The 19772-nt window shown below is 55.3% G+C and overlaps 1 protein-coding gene across 2 annotated transcripts in view; it reads left to right on the top strand.

The window, feature by feature from the left end:
- The window catches only part of DHRSX (dehydrogenase/reductase X-linked), a 160301-nt gene that overhangs the window by 85518 nt on the left and 55011 nt on the right, over window positions 1-19772 (top strand). The gene's annotated exons all lie outside the window — the stretch shown is intronic.

Here is a 19772-nt window from a genome sequence, read left to right as displayed (position 1 = left end):
CAGGCAGGGCAGGGCCGCTGAGATCCAGCAGGGCAGGGTCTCTGAGATCCAGGCAGGGCAGGCCACTGAGATCCAAGAGGGTCAGGGCTGCTGAGATCCAGGCAGAGCCACTGAGATCCAGGCAGGGCAGGACCGCTGAGACCCAGACAGGGCAGGGCCACTGAGATCCAGGCAGGGCAGGGCTGCTGAGACCCAGGAGGGGCAGGACCCCTGAGATCCAGTCAGGGAAGGACCACTAAGACCCAGGAGGGGCAGGGCCACTGAGATCCAGGCAGGGCAGGACCCCTGAGATCCAGCCAGGGCAGGGCTGCTGAGATCCAAGCAGGGCAGGGCTGCTGAGATCCAGGAGGGTCAGGGCTTCTGAGACCCAGGCAAGGCAGGGCCGCTGAGACCCAGGCAGGGCAGGGCTGCTGAGATCCAGGCAGGGCAGGGCCCCTGAGATCCAGACAGGGCAGGGCCGCTGAGATCCAGGAGGGGCGGGGCCACTGAGATCCAGGCCGGGCAGGGCAGGGCAGCTGAGATCCAGGAGGGGAAGGGCCACTGAGATCCAGGCAGGGCAGGGCCACTGAGACCCAGGCAGGGCAGGACCACTGAGATCCAAGCAGGGCAGGGCAGGGCAGCTGAGATCCAGGAGGGGAAGGGCCACTGAGATCCAGGCAGGGCAGGGCCACTGAGACCCAGGCAGGGCAGGACCACTGAGATCCAAGCAGGGCAGGGCAGGGCAGCTGAGATCCAGGAGGGGAAGGGCCACTGAGATCCAGGCAGGGCAGGGCCACTGAGACCCAGGCAGGGCAGGACCACTGAGATCCAAGCAGGGCAGGGCAGGGCAGCTGAGATCCAGGAGGGGAAGGGCCACTGAGATCCAGGCAGGGCAGGGCCGCTGAGACCCAGGAGGAGCAGGACCACTGAAGTCCAGTCAGGGCTGTGCTCCCTCCAGAGGCTCCAGGGGAGGGTCCTTCCTTCCTCTTCCAGCTTCTGAGGCTCCAGGCGTCCCTGGGCTCGTGGCCACGTCCCTCCCGTCTCTTTCTCCGCCTTCATGTGGGTTCTCTTCTGTATCGTGTCCCCCTCCTGGTTCTTCCCTTGCATGTACAGTCGTGATGATATTTAGGACCCACCTGGATAATCTGGGATGATCTCCTTGTCTCAAGACCTATAACACGGTCACAAAAGTTTTAGCAAAAGCATTAACTACCATAGGAGGCCACATTCACAGATGGAAGGGGTTTCATGGTGGCCGTACGTATGAGAGTCCTTATCAGCTGATCGCAGAGGTCAAGGCAGAAAGTACAGAAAAGATTTAAGAAGGTCAGCATAAAGGTGACGACCAGTGAGCAGATCCGAGCCAAGGCACTGGTGGCCGAGAGAGAGGAGGGTCTCTGGGGCCGTGGCCCGGGGACGTGGACGGTCCAGCAGGTGGTACCTGGGTCGAATTCTGTGATTCTCGCTCCGATCGTGGGATGGCCAGGAGTGCTCTTGTGCGGCTTGAGAGGGACACCCACAGTTGGGATGGAGCCCCGGAATCCAGTGGGCAAGACCCTGAGAGCAGAAGCATGTGTGCAGGGAGGGCAGGGGGCTGCGAAGGGAACAAGGCCAGGGGGCAATCAGTGACAGGTGTCTACATATCAGGGCGGGGGGGGGGGCGATGCCGCTTGACCCAGGACCATTGAAAACCCCCAGTCCCAGCGTCTTTAATCCCAGACAGTGGCAGGACCCATCGTGCTCCGGGGGACAAGGCACAAGAACAGAGCCCCGTCGCTCCACTGGCAATGTGGGGACACGGCCGCAGGGCAGGGCTGGGGGCATACTCCCGTCGTGCCCGGTCTCTGTGCCGTGAGCTTGGCCCTCATGCAAACCGTGAACGAACAGCACCCAGTCTCTGACTTTCCAAGCTGTGCCCAGAGCATCACAGGGGCTGGGGAGCTCGGACCAGCCCGCAGTGCCCGCAGGAGTGAGCTTGCAATGCCCACGCGGGTGTCCCTCAGCGTAAGGCAGATGATGAGCCACATCCTGTGGCTCCCACCAGACGTGGAGCCCGCGCGGAGGGCACAGGGCTCGGGGTGGGGGGGGCGGGGAGAACCTCAAGGCTTGTCCCGCCCGGGTGCACCTGCTCCCCGAAGACTCTGAGCTCCTGTGACAGGCGGGGGACACGAGGTCTCCTGTCTCCCGGCTAATCAATAGTGACATAAATACAGCCTTGGAGGCTGAGCTGGGCACGCCAGGGCAAAATACTCTGCGTCCGGAGATCTGCTTCTTGCTCGGTTTGCTTCCTACACGGTCAGGGCACCCACGACGACCACATCACGTTAACCCAGAAACGAAAGCGTGAGCCTCTGCTCCAAGTCTGCTGTCGCCGCACAAGTTGTGGCAAACGCGACGAGGTCGTGGGGTCCGCAGCCGTGATGCAGGGCGCTGCGGGCTCCAGCTTGGCCAGCGTGAACGGTCCTGTTGGCCCCCCAGGGCATCGCGGCTTCCTGAGCTGCCTGGCACCTGCCCTGGGAGCGCAAGGCAGGTGCACAGGGGTGGCTCGGAGACCGGGAGCCCCACGGAAATCGGGGTTGGGGTCTAGGCTGCGGATTCCTTGCTCGCATCCAAAAGCTGAGGCACGTGCCGTCTCTGGGACTTGGCTACCCCCCAGGAGGAGCCGTCCCTGCAAGCTCAGCACTGACCCCAGATCTCAAGATGCCAGAATCCAGAACATTTAGAAGCCGCACGTGTCCTTTTAGGGACACATTTCAACCCGTTACCAGGTTAATCAGTCAAAAGCGTGGGGTCGGTGGGGAGAGGGGACGTGGGAGGCTGTACCCATTGGGAGATTTTGCAGAGTGAATGTTCATTCTGGTTTTCATAATGAAAACGGTTTTCAGCCCCGTTTTGCTCCCTTCCCCGTGGACGGATGTACCCACATCCCAGTTTTAAAGGCTCCCCACCGTTCAGTGTGGACTTCCTGGCACCTTCCGGTATTAACTCAGACTGAGTGCATGGGGGGACAGTCCGGGGAACACACACCTCCTCTGTGTTTGCACGGGTTCCCTTCTTTTGCCCAGGACCGCCTCCAGCCTTAGTCCAAACCCACTGGGAGCCTCCCCGAGCCGGTGACCCCTGTGATGTGTCACTTCTTGCTCTGCAAGAAGAAACTGCAGCTTCTTACAAGCATCCCGTCATTCCTGAGCCGAGCTGAGTCACTTCGGATCCCGACGAGAGTCACAAGGAAGGGCACCCAGACTCGCTGCACCCCAGACTCGCGTGGGGCCAGGAACTGCAGACGTGAATCCCCCCGCCTGCACCTGTTCCCGCCCTCCCTCAAGGTGACTCCGGGTACCCCACGGTTTCAAAACCACCAGGCTGCATCGTCCATATGTGTACAGGGAGAACAGAATGTCCAGTGACCGTGCTCGGTATGGGAGCCATATCTGGAACTGTATAAATTAATAAGAAAAAAAAAAAAAAAGCTGATCTGAACCCAGTCCCCAGACACTGTGACAAAATGGGGACAAGAGAAAACAGAGTCCCCTCCTTACTCGTGCTTTTTGTGTTTTTGTTGTTGTTGTTGTTGTTTGTTTGTTTGTTTGTTTTTGTCTGCTGGAAGGCAATTAACCTTGTTGCCTCATAAATGTTACCGCACATGTCTGGCATCATCAGGGTGCAGTATCCACAACAAAATGCGTTTTATCAAGAAAATCCCCAGGGGATGTCAGAGCAAGGGGACCGTGGCGAGGACTCGGTGCCTCCAGATGAAACCCTCCGACCAAGCGAGCTTCAGGACAAGCGTCTAAGGCGGCCGAGAAGACGTCACTTTAAATGAACAGAACAAAACAAGAACTCAGCACAATGTTGAAAACACCGCGGGCCGTGGGACTCAGACCGAGTGCAGGGACTCTCTTTGGTGACGTCACCTGAGGAAACGACAAATGTGAAAATGACAAGAACAGAACATTTAGGTGGCTCTGGGGTCAGCACAGATGCGACTACAAAATGAAATGCGAATGAGCTGAATTCCATACAAATATGTCGCCGGAGTAAGCGAACGAAGTAACGTCAAAGAAATGAGTTCTTACAAAGAGTCTTCTTAAATCCCAATTTCCGCTGACGGTCCAGGCAGGACAGCTGGGGTCTGGGGTGTGTTTGGGATGATGGGGGCTACACCAGGACAGGCTGTCACCAAGTGGCGGTCGTATCCCACAGACAAACAGACGGTGGGCAAACGCAAATTGCATTCCACACGCACGCGGTCTGGCTGTTTCTTCTCTGAGCACGAGTGAGGCTCCAAGTGTTTGCCATCGTCTGTTGACCCAGAGTTCTGGCTAATACGGGGCGGCTAATTAGCCCGATTTTAAAAGCGCTGTGAAAATACCGCTACAGTGCTGTCCTGCCCTTACCTATCTCCCTCCCTCCTGATACATTTCTCCGGACTAATTTTCACGCAGTGCCTTTCCTTTCGTGTGAGCGCCTCGCTCCCTGGGGCGTCACGATGGATGCCTTTGATCGGTCACTCTCTTCTTTTCCTCTCTGCCTGCCTGTCCCGATGTCTGCTTCCTCACCTCCCCTGACCATCCATCCTTCTAACAAAAACAGGAATTTCAGAGTGAAGGAAGGAGTTACTGAGCACACGTTATGCTAAGAATTTTGCACGCCTTCCTTCTAGAACATTCCAGTGGTAGGTACTATTCTTGGCTCTGTTTTGGGGATGAGAAAACCAGATGAAGGGGCCCTGCTTCCAAGTGGAGAAGCCTGGCTCCCAATCCATGACTGGACAGCTCCTGAGCGCCCCCCCTCCCATCTTCTGACCCCATTGACCCCTCCATCCTCACCTTGGGGTCCCTTTGGCAGAACTTTTCTGCCTCCTCCGTAGATGGCGGACATTTTACAGACATTCAGGATGCCCCATACCTTGTCCTTTCCTCCTCCCTGTCGTTCACACCAACGGTGTTCCCATTTTTCTTTCTCTTTGTTGACTTTCAAGTCCACACGTCCACAATCAAAATGGCGCCCCCTTAGCTCATGGTGTGTGGATCACCTCCTGCCCATGGATCATTCTGCCTTCCGTATCCACTGTGGCTTGATGTGTCATCATTATGAAGGACAATGCTTTCTCTGTGACAGCAGGCACTGAGAGCGGGTGGCCGTGTGGTCCTTAGAGTACCGAGGATGTTTTCGGTCTAAGGTGGCCATGAGGCATGTGCTTGGTGGATGATGTGAAAGGGAGCCCAGGAAAATAAAACAAAATCCCAAAGGCAGCTCCCTTGGGGTCTAGGATTTGAAAGTCATATTAACGTCATTGAAAGGGTTAAGTGCCCAGAATGGGAGCCAGCGTATATAACAACAGAACAATGCTATGACAGGATTGTCTCTTACTTCCTAGGGTTACATTTCAAGTGGTCCCATCAGTAGACGTGGCACTCAAGGTAGGCTGGGCTGATCATAACTGTCAGTAAATTCTCCACCCCCAGTTCATCTTCCAGCGGTTGAAAGGGTATACCTGTATCCTCCTGTCCATCCAGGTCATTGTTTGTGGCCAGGGAGAGCTGAGCAAGGAGTTCACAGCCAGATCCCACAACCAGGGCTCATGGTTTCGATCTGAACTAGACTTCCCTGGCTTTGCTGTCCCCACCACTGTCTTCTTGGGGTCCCGCGGCTCTACTGTCCCCACCACCATCTTGTTGACCATCCGTTCATCTTTGGAAACTCAGACCTGCCTCAGTGCTGCTGGGACAAGAGATCGGAGAAAAACCAATATGGCTCTCGGCCAGGCGACCCGGAGCTTCATGGAAACTGTGACCCGTAGGCATGTCTTCCGAGAAGTGACCTCTGGTTCCTCAACGTGTGAGCCTCACACACTCACCTGGCATAAATGTAGGGTGCCATACACCCCTGTTGCGGGAACACAGGCATCCCTGTTCGGTTTCATTATTAGAGAGTGAGGGACAGGAAGGGGAGAACGTGTCACGCTTGGTATCCCTGAATGGAAGTCCTCCTCCACCTTGCAGATTGCCACCTTTCAGATGACTCACACTCTGCAGTCACCACCCGGAGGTCATGGAAACAGAGCGCTCCTTGGGGACACAGCATCCGTGGGCGGTCCCTCATGACACCATCTAAAGATGGGGAGCCTGAAAATCCATCTCGATATGATTTGTTCACCCATAAACCCATCCAAACGTGGATTCTGGCTGTTGGTTTTTTTTCCTCACATACACCTGAACGTCAACCCCGTGGCTGGATGTGGCGGGCGGTACTTACAGAGTCAGCGTCTGTCACGGTGAGGACCCGTCACGGATCATCATTAGCTTTAAATTAGAAACTTGTACAGAAGCAGATGCTAAAGATAAATAGGATGAACGCGAGAAGCAACCCACGGCGAGTCTGCATATGGCGTCCGGCTGGAGAGATCCGTGACCCAGAAAGGCAAGAAGCCGATGGTCAGCACTTTCGAGCGCTTGGTACCCACAGCATTACTTAGCCCTGCAGCTTGGGAGCACAGAGGTTTAAAAACACACTCGATAGCTTCCGTGCTGTGTCAGCTGGACCCGGCGGAGCAGACACGAGACCCGATGTGGACACGGCGTGGCCGGAAACTGCACACACCGAAGCCTAGGCTGGTGACCCAGTGGTGGAAATGCTGACGACAGTAGGTGCTTGGACTGATTCCAGCACTCCCACGCTGGGATTGCCAAAGGGACTTCCGGGTGATGACAATGAGGTTTCGCGTCGCGGCTGACACTTCGGGGCGCTGAGCTACATTGACGACGCTGCCCTGAGTTCTTGGTCGGCATTCGGTGGTATATTCACAGCGCACGTGAGCCCTAAAAAAAGGAAGATGTTACTGCGCTCTGCCTGGGAGAGTCAATGTTTGTCCCTCCAAAATTCACATGTGGAAGCCTAACTCCAAATGTGTTGGTGTTAGGAGATGGGCCCTTGGGAAGTAACTAGGGTTTCCCGAGGTCATAAGATGATGGAATCCCCATGATGGGATTGGAGTCTTTATAGGAGAGGACACCAGAGAGCTATTTCTCTCTCTCTCCGCCATTGGAGGACAAAACAAGATGGCGGCCATGGACGAGCCAAGACAACCGCTCTCTCTGGACTCCAGCCACCCACGCAGCCTCATCCCGGGCCTCCAGCCTTCTCATCTGCAAGCCGTGTGGTTTGTGGTACTTTGTCACGGCAGCCCCAACACACGGAGACAACCCCATGGCTCGAAGGGATTGAGGGACCTACTGGGAGTTGCCCAACCAACAAGTGCATGGGACGTGGAATAGGACGGAGGCAGTCACGCTCCCAAGACAGTGAGTGATGGGGCTCTTCTGCCCCCTGGAGACAGAGCGCATCCTTCAGGGGACATGTGTCTGGATGTGCTTATGTGCATTTGGGACCCTCTGTGGCGTCTTCTTGCATCAGGTTGGGGCACAGTCTCCTGATGGCCATTCTACCCTGTTCACATTTACGTGTCTCCAGTGACTGAGATGAGGAACCTCTTAGGCACGGCTGGGAACGCTTGCAGGACAATGGACGACCTTCTGGGGTCTGAGTGTGGACAAGCTTGAGGATGTGCAGTCCCTGGGACCCAGTCTGGTCCCGGTGGAGGGAGGGGGCTGCCCTGTTCACAAGCCCCATCTGGTTCTCATGGTGAATGTTGGAATTTCTCCCTCTTGCAGTGGGAGGGAGACAGGAACCATTTTGTGCGGGCGAGGGAGGGCGACCGTGTTTCCTTAGCAGTTCCATCAACGTGTTCACAAAGCCATGTTGGTGGCCTGTGGGGTCCGGGAAGCACCACCTTTTTGGAGGCCACTGGCTTCCCTAGTCACCCTGCCCAGACATGCTCACGCTGCTCAAGGATGACTAACCTTCCACCACAGGGATGGAAGAGCCCAAAGGTGAGGGTCATTCAGCACAGCCAGCCTGGGTCTCACCATCCACAGGGATTCTGGGTCGAACTGTGTCTCCAGAATTCATGGGTAGGACCCCCTAACCTCCAGGATCTCAGAATGGGTCTGCATTGGGATATTGGGGTTTAAAAGCACAAATTAAGGTAAACTGAGGTCACTTAGGTTGGCCCTGATCCCATAGAACTGGGTCCTTATAGGAAGAAGAGATTAGGACACACATAAGCCAGAGAGACGACCACGTGAGGACACAGGAGAACTTGGGGTCTGCACGCGAAGGAGAGAGGCCTCAGGAGGACCCAGCCTCAGCCCTGCCTGCATCTCAGACTCCCTGTCTCAGCCCTGCCTGGATCTCAGACCCCCAGCCTCACCCGTCCTGGAGGTCAGAGGCCCAGCCTCACCCCTCCTGGACCTCAGATTCCCAGCCTCAGCCTTCCTGGAGTTCAGAGTCCAATGCTCAGCCCTGCCTGGACCTCAGACCAGCAGCCTCAGCCATGCCTGGATCTCAGACCCCCAGCCTCGGCCTGCCTGGATCTCATACTCTGAGCCTCTAGCCCTGCCTGGATCTCAGACCCCCAGCCTTAGCCCTGCCTGGATATCAGACCCCCAGCCTCACCCATCCTGGAGGTCAGAGGCCCAGCCTCACCCCTCCTGGACCTCAGATTCCCAGCCTCAGCCTTCCTGGAGTTCAGAGTCCAATGCTCAGCCCTGCCTGGACCTCAGACCAGCAGCCTCAGCCATGCCTGGATCTCAGACCCCCAGCCTCGGCCTGCCTGGATCTCATACTCCGAGCCTCTAGCCCTGCCTGGATCTCAGACCCATGATCTCGGCCCTGCCTGGATCTCAGATTCCCAGACTCAACCCTGCCTGTATCTCAGATTCCCAGCCTCAGCCCTGCCTGCATCTCACACTCCCAGCCTCAGCCCTGCCTGCATCTCAGACCCACGATCTCGGCCCTGCCTGGATCTCAGACTCCCAGACTCAACCCTGCCTGGACTCAGACCCCCAGCCTCAGCCCTGCCTGCATCTCAGACCCCCTGCCTCAGCACTGCCTGGATCTCAGACCCCCGCCTTGGCCCTGACTGGATCTCAGATTCCCAGACTCAACCCTGCCTGGATCTCAGATTCCCAGCCTCAGCCCTGCCTGGATCTCAGATTCCCAGCCTTGGCCCTGCCTGCATCTCACACTCCCAGCCTCAGCCCTGCCTGCATCTCAGACCCACGATCTCGGCCCTGCCTGGACCTCAGACCCCCAGCGTCAGCCATGCCTGGATCTCAGATTCCCAGCCTCGGCCCTGCCTGCATCTCACACTCCCAGCCTCAGCCCTGCCTGCATCTCAGACCCCCTGCCTCAGCACTGCCTGGATCTCAGACCCCCGCCTTGGCCCTGCCTGGATCTCAGATTCCCAGACTCAACCCTGCCTGGATCTCAACCTCCCAGCCTCAGCCCCTCCTGGACCTCAGACCCACAGCCTCAGTCCTGCCTGGATCTCAGACCCCCAGCCTCGGCCCTGCCTGGATCTCAGTCTCCCACCCTGGGCCCTGCCTGGATCTCAGACCCCCAGCCTCAGCCCCTCCTGGACCTCAGACCCCTAGCCTCAGCCCCTCCTGGATCTCAGACTCCCAGCCTCAACCCTGCCTGGACCTCAGACCCACAGACTCAGCCCTGCATGGACCTCAGACCCCAAGACTCAGTCCCTTCTGGACCTCAGACCCGTAGCCTCGGGTCTGCCTGGATCTCAGACCCCCAAGCTCAGCCCGTCCTGGACCTCAGCCTCCCAGCCTCAGCTCTGCCTGGATCTCAGACCCCCAGCCTCGGCCCAGCCTAGACCTCAAACTCCCGGACCAGCCAGGGTTCCTGGCTTTGGCCCTGCCTGGATCTCAGACCACAGGATCAGCCCTGCTTGGATCCAACTCCCAGCCTCTGGCCTGCCTGGACCTCAGACCCCGAGCCTTGGCCCTGCTTGGATATTAGACCCCCACCCTTGGCCTTGCCTGGACCTCAGACTCCCAGCCTCAGCCTGCCTGGATTCCATACTCCGAGCCTCTAGCCCTGCCTGCATCTCAGACTCCCAGCCTCGGCTCTGCCTGGATCTCAGATTCCCAGACTCAGACCTGCCTGGACCTCAGACCCCCAGCCTGGGCCCCTCCTAGACCTCTGACTCCCAGCCTCAGCCCTGCCTGGATCTCAAACTCCCAGGCTCAGACCTGCCTGGATCTCAGACCCCCAGCCTCAGCCCTGCCTGGATCTCAGACCTCCAACCTCAGCCCTGCCTGGATCTCGGACTCCTAGCCTCAGCCTGCCTGGATCTCATACTCCGAGCCTCTAGCCCTGCCTGACTCCAACTCCCAGCTTCGGCCCTGCCTGGACCTCAGACCCCCACCCTCGACCCTGCCTGGATCTCAGACTCCCAGCCTCTGCCCTGCCTGGACCTCAAACCCCGAGCCTTGGCCCTGCCTGGACCTTGGACCCCCAGCCTCGGCCCTGCCTGGATCTCAGATTCCCAGACTCAGCCCTGCCTGGATCTCAGACCCCCCACCCTCAGCCCTGCCTGGATCTCAGACTCCTAACCTCACCCCTGCCTGGATCTCAGACTCCCAGCCTCAGCCCTCCCTGGATCTCAGACTCCCAGCCTCGGCCCTGCCTGGATCTCAGAACCCCAACCTCAGCCCCGCCTGGATCTCAGACTCCCAGCCTCAGCCCCGCCTGGATCTCAGACTCCCAGCCTCAGCCCTGCCGGCATCTCAGATTCCCAGCCTCCAGAACCAGGAGAAATAAATGTGTCTGATGTAAACCACCCCGTGCACAATGCTGTTACCAGCAACCAAGCAAACTCGTACAACGGGAAATCCAAACAGCATCCTCCTCTGAAGAACGTTATTGCTGAAATCATTACCTTTCGTGTATCTCTAAATTGGTGAGAAAAACGCCATTCAGATAGGCTGGAGGTGGAAAGAAGACAACAATCTCAGGAACAAAAGAGAACAAAACCGAGTGGAATGGATGGAGTCAAATATTATGACAAACGCAAACGTTTTAATTCTGCACCTTAACAACACTGGCAGAGTCTCACGAAATAAGGACTCAGTCGACGTTAATTTCTGAAACGTTCATCGGGAGTCTCTTTTTCTGTTAACGGGTAATATTTTTTAAGGGTGGTGCGTGCAGCTGGCTGTTTGGGTCTGAGACTAAGAAAGGAGACAATGCCCTTCGCCCCTCCGTGTGTGTGCGTCTGTCGCTCTGTGTCCAGCCGTCTGTCCATCTTTCGAAATGTGCGTCATTCCAGGCCGGTGGCTGGAGGTGAGATCGATTTGCAGGGTTCATTACCCTGGCGTCTCCAACTAACGGTTCATTTGAGGCAGATGGTGGACTTGTTTCAATGCATTGACAGGTTTTGTCGTCTTTTTCTCTGCTATTTGAAATGTTTCTAAAAGCACAAAGATGACCTCCATTTGTCTATTATTGACTCTCTATACCTGTGTTATATATAAAAACATGACATAAAATATAATAATATGTAACATATCTTATGCTATGTAATATACATTATATAATACTATATTATTATACATGTATCGTAGGTATTTATTTTATTTACATACTATTTATTTCATACGTTTATATGATACATAACATATATTATCTATAACATAATAGCATAATGAACATGCTATACAAATACACATAAATATAACATATATAAGTTATGTATAATATGTAATAATATAGACAGCCTTTGGTTTTGCAGATATCTGTGACTCTACATTTAAAAGGGTTCTGGAGCACCTGGGGGGCTCAGTTGGTTAAGCTTCCGACTTGGGCTCAGGTCATGATCTCACGGTTTGTGGGTTCAAGCCCCGCGTCGGGCTCTGTGCTGACAGCTGGGAGCCTGGATCCTCCTTCGGATTCTGTGTCTCCCTCTCTCTCTGCCCTTCCCCTGCTCATGCTCTGTCTCTCTCTCTCTGCAAAAAATAAACATTAAACAAATTTTTAATAAAAAAATAACAATGATGTACACCTGAAACTCACATAATTGTGGGTGTCAGTTATACCTCACTACAAAAATAAAACTGGATTGTACGGGGCTCCTGGGTGGCTCCGTTGGTTAATGGACCAACTTTGGGTCAGGTCATGATCTCGTGGTTCGCGGGTTCGAGCCCCGCGTCGGGCTCTGTGCTGACGGCTTGGAGCCTGTATCCTCATTCGGATTCTGTGTCTCCCTCTCTGTCTGCCCGTAACCCGCTCACATTCTGTCTCTGTCTCTCTCAAAAATAAACAGGGGCGCCTGGGTGGCGCAGTCGGTTAAGCGTCCGACTTCAGCCAGGTCACGATCTCGCGGTCCGTGAGTTCGAGCCCCGCGTTGGGCTCTGGGCTGATGGCTCGGAGCCTGGAGCCTGTTTCCGATTCTGTGCCTCCCTCTCTCTCTGCCCCTCCCCCGTTCATGCTCTGTCTCTCTCTGTCCCAAAAATAAATAAACGTTGAAAAAAAAAATTAAAAAAAAATAAATAAATAAACTTCATGGGACACCTCGGTGGCTCGGTGGGTTCAACATCCGACTTCAGCGCAGGGCACAATCTCCTTGTCCAGACAGCGGTCGGCGGGCATGTCTCCTCCTTCGAGCGATGTGCACGGAATCCGGTCTCTCTTGCTGGTCCCTGCTCTGCGGGAAGGTTGAAGAGCGTTTTTAAACAGGTTCTGTCACATCTCAATGTGTTCTTGACGAGCACGGGAGGCAAATGATGCGGAAAATCGGTGTGGCGCCCAGGAGAATGGCGGTCATTACCTCGCAGATGCTGGCGTCTCATTCCAGATCGGATCGTCAGGCCCCCGGGGGGGCTGGTGACAGATGCCACGGGGAGCGCTGGGCTCAGGATGAGAAGCGCGGTCACTTCCACGAGGGGCAGATGATACGATGGTTCCATCCTCCCCTTGACGGGATGCATAGGCGCCCCAGGGACAATGAATCCGCAGGCAGTGCTCACTCAACACAGCCTCGCTCATGAAATATTCATAAAGTCAACACCGAGCACCAGGTGCCTCCGTGGCTGCCTTCTCTGCGTGGCGTGTGCGGACTCGAGCCCAAAGCAAGAAGCAAAACAAGACGAAACAAAAAACTGAGACCTGCTACAGAAAGGATCCTCTGCTTCTGTTTTTGCGAAAGAAGCCTGGCGAATGTCAAAAACTGGAACCATGAGAAACCGGGGTGGTATTTATGGAGGTGGTGAATTCTGGAGTACCCCACGGCACCCAAAGAAGTTGTGCAATCCTGAGTTATTTAGAGCATTTCATGACGTCGCCTACGTCTGAAAACTTGGTTAATATGGTAATCGGCTCATTTAGAGATTTTCAGAGTCTGGGTGTTTTGGGGAGCTTGTTTAAGACAAGGAATGAGAAGAAGGAAGGAAGGAAGGAAGGAAGGACAGAAGGATAGAAGGATATGATGGAAGGAAGGTTGTTGAGAGGGAGGGAGGGATGAAGGAAGGAAAGACAGACATGGTGGATGGAAGAAAGGATAGGCATGGTGGATGGAAGGACAGAAGGGAGGAAGGAAGGAAAGATGGAGGGAGGGAGGAAGGAAGGAAGGGAGGGAGGAAGGAAGGAAGGAGGGAGGGAGGGAGGAAAGAGGACGTGCGTCCTAGTGCAAGGAACCCCTGCCACGTGCAAGGGCGGAATGTCACAGGCCCTGAAGAAGGCGGGGACAGGACGTGAAGCTGCAGGGGAGACCCCAGCCCCACCCCACCCGGTTTCGGCCTCGCGAGGCCCCGCGCTGAGGGCCCAGCTCGCCTCCACCCAGACGTCCCCTCTGAGGACCTGGGACGCGACGAGCAGCAGTAGTTTCCAGCCGGTGACGCAGCAGCCGGCGATCTCGTGCGGACGGCTGCTCGCAGGGTCACCCCGGCCACAGGGAGGAGGGTCCCGGACAGCGATGTGCATGTGTGCTCTCTGGGCTCAAGCCGTTCAGCTCCTGTCTACACCCAGGTAACCGCCCTCCCTCCTCACCGGGCGCCGACCTGAGCTGGTCGAGGGGAAGCCTGAGCGCAATCCCCTTCCCCTCCTGAAAACCTGCCTGCCTACGACTACTCACTCTGGATCCCCTGTGGGTGGCGCTTTCCTGTTTCTACCTGCCCCGTGAGCACCTCCGGCCGACCCGTCACATCGCCACTCTGCGTGCCGGCCCCATGGGCACCCGAGGGCGTTCATCGAGGTCCCGTCTGCCCCCAGTTTCTGGCCACCCAGCAATTCCCTGGAGCTTCTGAAATTGTGTTTACGGCTGACATGTTGACGGACAGACGCGGGTATTGTGGGCCGCCCAACGGGATTTCCTTTGTGACTGAGGCGTGGAGGGAGGTGCGCGTGCCTTTGAGGTCGTCCGGCGTGAGAATTTAACACACGTGCACGTTTTGAAGCGATCGCCACAGTCGATTCGATGCACGTGTCCTTCGTGGCACACGGCTGCCACTCTGTGCAGTGCGCGCCCTGAACATCCCCCCTCGGTCAATTCAAGGGTATCATTCAGCCCTGTCAACTATAATCACTGAGCCGTACGTTCGAGCCTGGGAATGTCCAGCTGGAACGTCATGTCCTTTGACCAACATCTGCTTCTTCCTCATTCCTACAACCCCTGGCATCTGCCCTTCTGTTTTGGGGGCTGTGACTTCTTTTTTCTTCTCTTGTCTTTTGTTTTTTCTTGTCTTTTGTTTTTTCTTTTCTTTTGTTTTCTTCTCTTTTCATTTCTTCTTTTTGCTTTTCCTTTCCTTTTTTCTCCTTTCCTTTTTCTTTTCCTTTGCTTTTCCGTTCTCTTCTCTCCTCTTCTCCTTTTTCTCTCCTCCCCTCCCCTCTCCTCTCCTGTCATTCCTGACAGATAGAGAATACAAGTAGGGGAGGAGCAGAGGGAGAGAGAGAAGGAGAGACAGAGAATCCCAAACAGGCTCCCCACTCAGCACGGAAGGAGCCCACTGCGGGGCTTGATCCCACAACCCCGGGATCATGACTTGAGCCGAAGTCAACAGTCGAAAGAAAGCTCAACCAGCTGAGCCACCCAGACGCCCCTCCTTCTTTGGGTTCCACATACAAGTGACATCATGCAGTGTTTGTGTTTCTCTGCCTGGCTTGTCTCCCTGAGCATCATGGTCTGTCCACGCTGTGACAAATGGCAGGGTCCCCTTCTGTTTTAAGGCTGAGCCGTGCTGCGTCCTGTGGAGGGACCACCTGTCCTGTATCCATTCATCCTGCTCTCACTCCCGTTGGAGGTGTAGCCCGCGGTGGCATTGCTGGATCACAGGGCCCTTTTGCTTTTCACTGTTTGAGGGCCCTCAATACCGTTGTGCTCACTGACTGCAGCAGTCTGCATTCCCAGCAACAGGGCATGAGCGTTCCCCTTTCTGCGCGCACTTTGACAGCAATGCTCACGAGAACTCAGGACTTATGTCCTTGTTGCCTTTCTTACGGGGTGCTGGCTGACTGCAGTTTGTGCCTGAGCGGCTCAGTGTCCAATTTGTAGGGCCTTGCAGTGCTGGCCGGGTGGGCCGGGCGTGTCCAGAGGAAGAAAAGCACAGTGTCGCTCAGTTTTGCTCTGCAGGGCGGACTCTCACAGGAGGCCACTGGAGAAGGACCAGCCCAGCTGGTTCTCGGAGGACATTCGATCCGGAAGACGGCTTTGTGGACAGAAAGGGCACCTTGAATAGGAAGGCTGGGCAGTGAACACCAGCATCCCTGAGCCGGGGAGTGAGTCTGGAGAGGCGGCTGAGCCCTGGGCAGGCACGTATGGTCCCAGCTGCCGCCTGAAGAGGCCACGTAGGACCCCATGGCCTCACGGGGTCGAAGCCTTCGGGACGGGCGTCTGAGGCACGGGCCTCATTCCAGACGGACGTCTGAGGCCCAACCAGCCTGCTTTTCGAGGGGGACCCCCCTCCCTGCACCCTGCCTGGAAATAAGGAAATACGGAAATACACATGATCCTGTCTTCACGCACTTTTCTCCCATGTGCCAGGGAGCTCCTCTCTCTGGCTATCTCTCTCTCTCTGTCTCTTTGTCTCTGTTGATCTCTGTGTCTGTCTCTGTCTCTGTCTGTCTCTCCTGATGGTCTCTCTGGTGCTATCTCCCTATGTCCCTGTATCTTTGTCTATCGCTATCTGCCTCGCTCTGACTGTCTCCCTGTTTTTGTCTGTCTCTGTGTCTGTCTCTCTTTCAGTGCCCCTTTATGTGTGTGTCTCTCCCTGACTGTCTCTCGGTGCTATCTCTCCCTGTCTCTGTGTCTGTCTCTCCCTGACTGTCTCTCGGTGCTATCTCTCCCTGTCTCTGAGTCTGTCTCTCCCTATCTCTCGATTCTATCTCTCCTTGTCTCTGTGTGTATCTCTCCCTGACTGTCTCTCGGTGCTATCTCTCCCTGTCTCTGTGTCCATCTCTCCCTGACTGTCTCTCAGTGCTATCTCTCCCTGTCTCTGGGTCTGTCTCTCTCTGTCTCTCGGTGCTATCTCTCCCTGTCTCTGTGTCCATCTCTCCCTGACTGTCTCTCGGTGCTATCTCTCCCTGTCTCTGTGTCTGTCTCTCCCTGTCTCTCGGTACTATCTCTCCCTGTCTCTGTGACTGTCTCTCCCTGTCTCTGTGTCCTTCTCTCCCTGCCTGTCTTTCGGTGCTATCTCTCCTTGTCTCCGTGTCTGTCTCTCCCTGTCTCTCAGTGCTATCTCTCCCTGTCTCTGGGTCTGTCTCTCCCTGACTGTCTCTCCCGCCCTGCCTCCTGCTCCCCCACCCCCCGGGGTTTCCGGTCCCCAGCCGCCCCGGGCACTGCGTTTGCTGTTGGGACAGGGTCCGAGCTCTCGAGTCTCACTAGTGAAGCCCGTTCCCCACCACCAATGCCTGTCCGCCTTTTTGGGGGTGTGGTGGTCCTCAAGTCACCCCGATCCGCTCCCGAGGGCTAACAGCCCTGGGGAGGGGGTAGATGGTACCGGTGGGGTCAAGCGCTTTGTGGCTTTTTGTCCCCTCCCCTTCTGGCTCCAACTCTTCAGGTTCCCGAATCGAAACAACGCACACATCATCAAACGAATCCACTGAGCCCTCTGCCCGCGTCCGGAGTCCGTCAGTAAAGGCGTCGTCCTTTGAGGCAGGGAAGAATCTGCCTCGACACCGTCACCAGCCTTCCCCTGTGCCCGACTCGATCTCCTGTAGCGTTTCTGTTGCTCTCATATGGTCGCTCTGATTGCTCCCATCTTCCTTGATTGGATCTTAATAACCAGTATTTTCTGGGAAAAGTGCTCATTTCCCGGAAATTTTCATCTTGTTGTTACCCATTTAACATATTAACAGAGATGAGTACGAACTCCTCATTCTCAAATCGTCCCCATGACGAGAGACTCATCCCTCCTACTAAATCTGCGGTTTTTTAGCCCTGTCAAGTGCGTTATTCAGAGCCTTCTCTGCGTCCTTATTTCCCGTCTTGTCTGTCCATCTGTCAAATACTCAAAGACGGACCCGTAAGCCTCCCGTAACAACTGGGATTCTGGCCGTTTTCCTGACGCGTATGAGACTTCTTGAGAGATACAGCTCGATGCTGGGCTTTTCTGGAGAAAACGCGGCCACAAATGCCACAGCACTAACGTGGCTTTGCACTTTTTGAGCATGGGGTCCACAGCTAAGGCTGCCCTTAACCCCGTTGATACTTTGGTCTTGAGTTATCCCTACCTTGTAGGGATGGGGCTTGTGTTTGATTGAGCATGGGGTCCATAGCTAAGGCTGCCCTTGGCCCCATTGATACTTTGGTCTTGAGTTAACCCTACCTTGTAGGGATGGGGCTTGTGTTTGGTTGAGCATGGGGTCCACAGCTAATGCTGCTCTTGGCCCCATTGATACTTTGGTCTTGAGTTATCCCTACCTTGTAGGGTTGGGGCTTGTGTTTGGTTGAGCATGGGGTCCACAGCTAATGCTGCTCTTGGCCCCATTGATACTTTGGTCTTGAGTTATCCCTACCTTGTAGGGATGGGGCTTGTGTTTGGTTGAGCATGGGGTCCACAGCTAATGCTGCTCTTGGCCCCATTGATACTTTGGTCTTGAGTTATCCCTACCTTGTAGGGTTGGGGCTTGTGTTTGGTTGAGCATGGGGTCCACAGCTAAGGCTGCCCTTGGCCCCATTGATACTTTGGTCTTGAGTTATCCCTACCTTGTAGGGATGGGGCTTGTGTTTGGTTGAGCATGGGGTCCACAGCTAATGCTGCTCTTGGCCCCATTGATACTTTGGTCTTGAGTTATCCCTACCTTGTAGGGATGGGGCTTGTGTTTGAGCATGGGGTCCACAGCTAAGGCTGCCCTGGCCCCATTGATACTTTGGTCTTGAGTTAACCCTACCTTGTAGGGATGGGGCTTGTGTTTGATTGAGCATGGGGTCCACAGCTAAGGCTGCCCTTGGCCCCGTTGATACTTTGGTCTTGAGTCAACCCTACCTTGTAGGAATGGGGCTTGTGTTTGATTGTCGGCTTGATAATGTTTGGCCTTTTTATTCCCAATCCTCACTTTTCAAAACCATCATCAGTGTATAGAAGAATTCAAGAATTCACCTCTTTTCTCCACCCCCCCCCCCCGCCCCGGTGGGAGGCCGCCATATTGGTTTTGAATCAGGACCAGCGCCAGCTAAAGGCTCACGCCTCCTTCCAGGGCTTTTCTGGATCTTCCATTTTGCCGACGTGGACGACTGGTATACCTCGTATTTTCTCGTCATCTGTTTGGGCACACAGGCTACCTCTTGTCCCTGGGGGTACAGTGAAGAGTCTGGAGACGTGGCAACTTCCACGTCTCTCTTTACCCAACCAGAAATGGAATGTGTCGGGGGCGCCTGGGTGGCTCAGTCGCTTAAGCATCTGACTCGATTTCAGCTCAGGTCATGATCTCACGGTGGGTGTCATGGAGTCCCATGTCCCTCTCCCTCTCTCTGCCCCTTCCCCACTCACGCTCCCCCTCTCTCTCCCTCAAAATAAATAAATATAAAGAAAGAAATGGAAGGCATCACTGATGGCATTCCAGGCAAAATGGAAAATGCCACCTGTGTCTCCTTCTCCCATCCCCGAGCCCTGCTGGATCAATGACCCCCGCCCCATCTCCCAGTGCACCTTGCGGAGGGCGGGGGCAGAGGATGCAAATTTTAGGTGAACGTACCAGCTCAGCGTCCAGCAATGCGATTCCCCGATCTTGCCCGAGCTCATCCCTGGGGCTTCTCCTCTTCCAGAAGCCCACGCCCTGCAAATTGCCTGGCACGTTATCACCATCAGGGATCGGCCCTGTGGAGACTTCTGGTCCACAGGGACTGCCCTGCCCTCTGCAGCTGTGGGGGTTTGATTTGGGGGCTCATGTTCTCTGCACAGTGGCAGCCCCCATGATCCCCCACTCGATCCTTGGGGCACCTCACGAGGCAACGTTCTCGCGGCAGAAAGGGGGCGCTCACGTTTGCCGCTGGTTAGGAACCCTCTTCTCCCGGGAGTGGGGAGGAAGCATCTTCCGACTTTGCCAAGATTCGTACCGTTGCTCTGCTTCTGGAAGCTGAGCGTGTCTGTCTACCAACCCTGTTATTGTCGGTTCCCGTTATCGGAAGCAGTAGGGGCTTCCCCCTTTAAAAAAAATATATCCTCGTGAATATGTTAGCGGAAAATTAGAACGGTGTGTCAGGAATGCCTAGCCAGATGGCGCTGTGTTCTAGAACAGCACTTCTGAACCGTCTGTGGCAAAACGCCCTTTTCCCAAAGCTGTCACGGATTCATAGCGATGTAGATAGGACAGACGTGAATTACTAGAAAAATAAAAGTTAAAACCAGGCAAAATGGTAACTTCCAAGGTTGCCTTTTTAGAAATCATTGGATTCAGCACACGTAAAATGACTCTCAATGATTTAGTTTTCTAAATGCTGTTGT

This window comes from Prionailurus bengalensis, chromosome X (genome assembly GCF_016509475.1).
Source record: "Prionailurus bengalensis isolate Pbe53 chromosome X, Fcat_Pben_1.1_paternal_pri, whole genome shotgun sequence".
Classification (NCBI taxonomy): domain Eukaryota; kingdom Metazoa; phylum Chordata; class Mammalia; order Carnivora; family Felidae; genus Prionailurus; species Prionailurus bengalensis.
The sequence above is the reverse complement of the archived record's forward strand: the minus strand, read 5'-3'. Positions and strand labels throughout refer to the sequence as shown.